Source organism: Lolium rigidum, chromosome 7 (genome assembly GCF_022539505.1).
Source record: "Lolium rigidum isolate FL_2022 chromosome 7, APGP_CSIRO_Lrig_0.1, whole genome shotgun sequence".
Taxonomy (NCBI): Eukaryota; Viridiplantae; Streptophyta; class Magnoliopsida; order Poales; family Poaceae; genus Lolium; species Lolium rigidum.
This window is the reverse complement of record NC_061514.1, coordinates 290777865-290783180: the sequence shown is the minus strand read 5'-3', so window position 1 is coordinate 290783180 and position 5316 is coordinate 290777865. Positions and strand designations below refer to the sequence as shown.

The window sequence follows — 5316 nt, the reverse complement described above, 5'->3', positions numbered from 1 at the left end:
AGCCTTTACCAATAAATTGTCCAAACTTGGAAACAACTACTTTATTCGACTCTAAGACAACCTTAAACCCATCTCTCGCATAGAAGGGAGCCGCTAACGAGATTCTTGTTCATAGTAGGGACATGCTTGCACGTTCCTCGGCTGCACGATCTTCCCCGAAGTGAACTTCGGATCTACCGTGCCAACACCACGAACGAAGCATGTGACCCATTCCCCATCAAGACGGAAGAATCCCGAGCGACCTGGTAAGAAGTGAACATGGATATGTCAAGCACACACATGAACATTAGCACCCGTATCAATCCACCAACATGGAGATTGAAATACCGAAAGAACAGTAAAGAGATTACCGTACCCATCAGCATTGCTAGCGGTCACCGTGTTGACTTGCTTCGCCTTTTTCTTACGGTCTGCCCTCTCTGGACAGTCCTTAGAAAAGTGGCCAGCCTCTCCACAGGTAAAGCAGCTCAGATCTGCTTTGTTTATCATCTTCTTCTTCTTGAAGGTTGTAGTCTTCATAGGCTTATTGAAGGAGGGCTTGTTGTTCCCTTTGTTCTTGCTGTAGGGTTTCTTTTGCACCATGTTGGCGCTAGACTGACCCTCTCCTTTCTCAGTAGTATCCTTAGCCCGAGCTTTCTCCTCAACATCAAGAGACGCTATCAGATTTTCAACTGATATCTCCTGTCTCTTGTGTTTGAGAGTTGTGGCAAAGTTCCTCCAGGAAGAGGGCAACTTAGCGATAATGCATCCAGCCACAAACTTATCAGGTAAGGCACACTTAAGGAGTTCAAGCTCTTTCGCAATGCACTGTATCTCATGAGCTTGTTCGACTACAGAACGGTTGTTCACCATCCTGATGTCATGGAAGCTCTCCATGATGTACGAGTTCATCGCTCGCATCGGTTGCACCGAATTTAGCATTCAGTGCATCCCAGAGCTCTTTACCGTCTACTATGTGCATATACACATCACATAGACGATCAGCAAGAATGCTCAGTACGCATCCGACAAACAGAGTGTTGTCTTCCTTGAACTTGTTCTGATCTTGGTCAGATATAGTTCCTTCAGGAAGACCATTACTCACATGGAACACTTTCAGATGAGTAAGCCAGAGCGTGGCCTTAATCTGCCACCTCTTAAAGTGCACACCGGTAAACTTATCCGGCCTCAGTGCATCAGCAAAACCAGCCATAGTTAACTCAGGAAATTGCCTACAATTAGGTTTTTGGAGTGTTGGATAATTAGGCACAATTTCCATGATTAATTCCAGAATATTAAGCATGACGACAGCAACTACTAACATGTGAAACTCGAACATACTAGATGCATTAATCAACATGAATAGTAGCATGGCAAACGATACAACATCCATCGCTGAATAGATCGAGATATGTCGCACGTATCCGATCCGGTGGAGGTGGCGGTGGAGGTGTAGCGGATGATGTCGCAGCGGTAACGTTGTTGATGACAACGTTGTTGACGACGGGGACGACGGGTCGAAGTAGACGGCGTTGAAGTCGACGGTAGGCAGCACCGCCCGACTTGGACGGAAGGCGACCCGTGATGAAGAGCTTGAGCGGTCGCGCGGAGCGCTTCCCAAAACCTAATTCGCCCTCTCCCGTACGGGATCGCAAGGACGAGTGGTTCCGGAGACCTGCTCTCCCGTTCGCCGATGCACGTCGGCGCGCGGGATGGAGTAGACTACGATGGCGGCGCAAGCGAGAGAGGTGGAAACCCTAACTCGTGTATTCGGTGTGTTTCGCGGTAGCCGGGCAAGAGATTATATAGGCTCGGGAAACCCTAGGCAACGTGGGCCACGCCCACGTCGCACGAACGTTTTGAGTCGGTTACAGATAGCCCACGATCCGGGAGCGACCCGAACCGACTAACTGTGACGCGTCCGTCTAGAACTCTGTTCGTTTTCCTGAGCTGCAAAAAGTAAGGAAAGTCTCGGCTCGAGGCTCAATCCACTCACCACGAGCGCGGCGCGCGTCGTGACGTGTCGTGTCGAGTCGAGACGAGCGAGGAGGAGGAGGAGCGCGCGTGTAGCACTCCTATTCTCACTCACTTACTAGTGGTGAAACAACCCACCTTATAAGGTGGTCTAACTTCCTCCCAACTTTCCATGTGGGACTAAACTTCCCACCTCTTGCCACTCACTAGTGAGCTGCCACCAACTTGGGCTCAAACTCACAAGGCTGCCACTATGTGGGCTTTGAGATTTATAGGGAAAACTGAAATCTAATTTGGGCCACTAAAAGTGGGTCCAATATTTCAACATGGTTGCCACAGAATTGGGCCGTCATTTTATTTAGGAATTCCAGCAAAATGACCCCATGGGTAAACACAATTCCAAACTGAGACCTGTCATTTACGATTCTCTATGGAAGCCTCTACAAATTCAATATTAAATTCTGCTGTCATTTGTAATTCCTGTGGCAACCAAACAAGTATCTATTTCTGAAATTATAATGTAAATGAAATGAATACATGTATTCATTTCCAAATGCTACAAACCAAATGAAAGCCTGGCTTCCAAACGACTTCTAAGTTCTTTGCTAGCTTCTCCTTTTGATTTTGCTGTGCTATGCCTTCCATTTGCTGTTCAGCTATTCCATGTGATTTCTAATTATGACGAACAAATCATCTTACTTCTTACATATGAGAACAATAGTGTCACGCGATCATACTTTGGCTCCAGTCTTAACATGCTGACTTAACTGTATTCATGGAGGATGTACTATTGCTGCAGAAATTAGAGGAAGAAGATAGGCTCAGCGTGCTGACAGATGACATCTTAATCTCTATATTGGGGACAGTCGACCTTGCCACGGCAGCAAGAACTAGCGTGCTGTCGACGCGGTGGAGAAACCTGCCCTGGTTACTTCCTGAGCTCAAACTTCATGTCAAGGACTTCCTTAGAGCGTGTCTAACAGGCCCCTTACTTTTCTGCCCCGTATAACGCTCGAAATTCGTCCCGTATAAAAAAAATGGTCGATCAGACACCGCTCCGTCTAGCAGAACCCGTATTTGACCCCGTATATTTGTAAATTTAAAACCGCGGGAAAGTTTCATTCATAGTTCGTCGATCATACATAGAAATCGACGTACCTACATACATACAAAATGCGCGATAGGATCGCGACTTCTAGTCGGAGAGGTCGATGATGAACCCATCGGCCTCCGCCTCCGCCTCCGCCTGCGCCTGCGCCGCCCGCGCCTCCGCCTCCTTCACGGCGGCGATGGCCGCAGCCTTTTCTTCCTCCTCCGCCTTGTCCTTCTCCGCGGCTTCCTTGAGGGAGTCTTGAATCGCCTTCAACAAGGCGGGGTCCTCCTCCTCCTCGGCTTCCTCCTCCTCCTCGCCGGCGAGCGGGGCACCTCCACCGCTGGTGCTCCCGATCATCGCCCTCCACGCCTCGTTCACCCGGCGTTGGCGCTCCCACTCGGTGAGCCACGCCGAGAACTTCGGGCCGCTCATCGGCTTGAGCGGCGGGTCCTCGTGGTACCAGCGGCCTCCCCGCGTGAAGTCGACGAGCTTCTCCGGCACGAACTCCCCGCCGTCGTACTTGCAGGCCGCGCGGCGGCTGCCGGCGGCGGATCTTTTGCAAAAAAGCCGCCACGCGTCCTCCACGTTGTCCGGCGAGCGGGATCGCTTCGATCCGCTCGCCGGGGAGGCGCTACTGCGGCGGCGGGCGTCCATCTCGGCGCTGGGGTCGAATGCGGCGCGGGGGAGGGAGGAATTGCTCGCCGGAGCGGGGTGGAGGCGGCGGCGGCGCACGGCGGAGCTAGGGTAGCGAGTGAGGGGTTAACCCCTCACTCGCTCCTGCGGCCAGCATAAATAGTGGGCGGAGGGGCCGATTTCCTGGGCCCCGTATTTCGCCGAAACGGGGCGGCCCGAATACGGGGCCTGCTAGACGGCCCAAACCGCGCCTGCCCCGTATGTCGCCGGAATTTTACGGGGTGGGCGGGTTATAAGGGGCCTGTTAGACCTGCTCTTAGTGCCCCATGCCCAGGGGCTGCACAGCAGATCGATCAAGCAATGGCAGCTCTAACAAGAGCTACTAGCAGCTTGTTAGCTCAGCCCCGCAGGAAACAGATCATCACTAAGCTATGCCTTAAGCTCTATCTCATGGGCAACTACTCGCGTGACATTGGCCTGCTAGTTAGCAATGCCATTGACAGCGAGATTGTAAAAGTATTGGAACTTGCAATCTTAAACGAGAAGGCCCCCAAGGACTCAAAAAACGAGGTTATGTTACAGCAAGCATGGGACGTGTGTGGATTTTTCAGTATGTATCCTAGTGTTCTTCCTTGCCTCACAAGGCTCCATCTACATAATGTTCGCCTTGCTGAATCTGATATGAATCACCTCCTGTTTGACTGCTGCAAGCAACTGCTGCACCTTAGTCTGGACCACTGTGACACCGGGGATGGTTCTGTATGGAAGATCAATGCGCCAGATTCAACTCTCAGAGTTCTAGAAGTATACTTGCCCTCATTGAAAAGAGCTGAGGTGCTCTGCCTTCCAAAACTAGAGCGTCTCCGTTGGCAGCACTGGGTGTATTATGAGGCTCCCTTGTGTTTTGGTTCTGTCCCATCGCTGAAGGAAATGTGCCTCCACTGTTCTGTGACTCTCCGCCACCAAGAGTTTAGTTTAAGCCAGGTTCTACATGGTGCCACAAACATACATACTCTAACTTTAAGCTTTCACGGAGAAAAGGTAACTTCAGTAGATAGTTGTTATATTGTGGTTGTGCTATTTCATAAAGTAGGATCAGGGCTAGGATTTTTCTAGTTTTGCTGGTTCATTCCTTGATCAAGTTATTTCATTTTATTTATGATTTACATTTGTCAGGAAGCATTCCATTACTTAGCAACTGACTATCCTAGTGCACACTAACTTGCCTCTGTGTACATACAATCTTTTTCATTCTTACCTTTTCTTTATTTATTTTTATCATTAGATCTGGATGCAACCAGAAGGTGAACAACTCTGCACTGCATTCAATAGTCTAAAGAAGCTGTCTATTCATGGCATCTATATGGAATTTGACCTGTTATGGATATTAAATCTCCTAGAAGCTGCTCCATCCGTTGAAATGTTTGATGTTGAGGTACTTGTACTCATACTTTTCAACTTCTAATTGGAATAAATTTAACTCTCGATCTAAGAACACCAATGTACTTTAGAATAGGCTTAGGTGGGAATTCTACTATACCGTTTTTAACTTGGATGTTGGTGGTTGAATGCAGATGTTCTTTCATCCATGCCGTGAGGGTAACGAAGAAAGAATAAGATATTTTGGTACTGAAAAA

At 49.2% G+C, this 5316-nt stretch overlaps 1 pseudogene; it reads left to right on the top strand.

Annotated features, from left to right (window-relative positions):
• The first annotated feature begins 2728 nt into the window (after positions 1-2728).
• Positions 2729-4841, top strand: LOC124672979 (annotated as a pseudogene).
• The last annotated feature ends 475 nt before the right edge of the window (positions 4842-5316 follow it).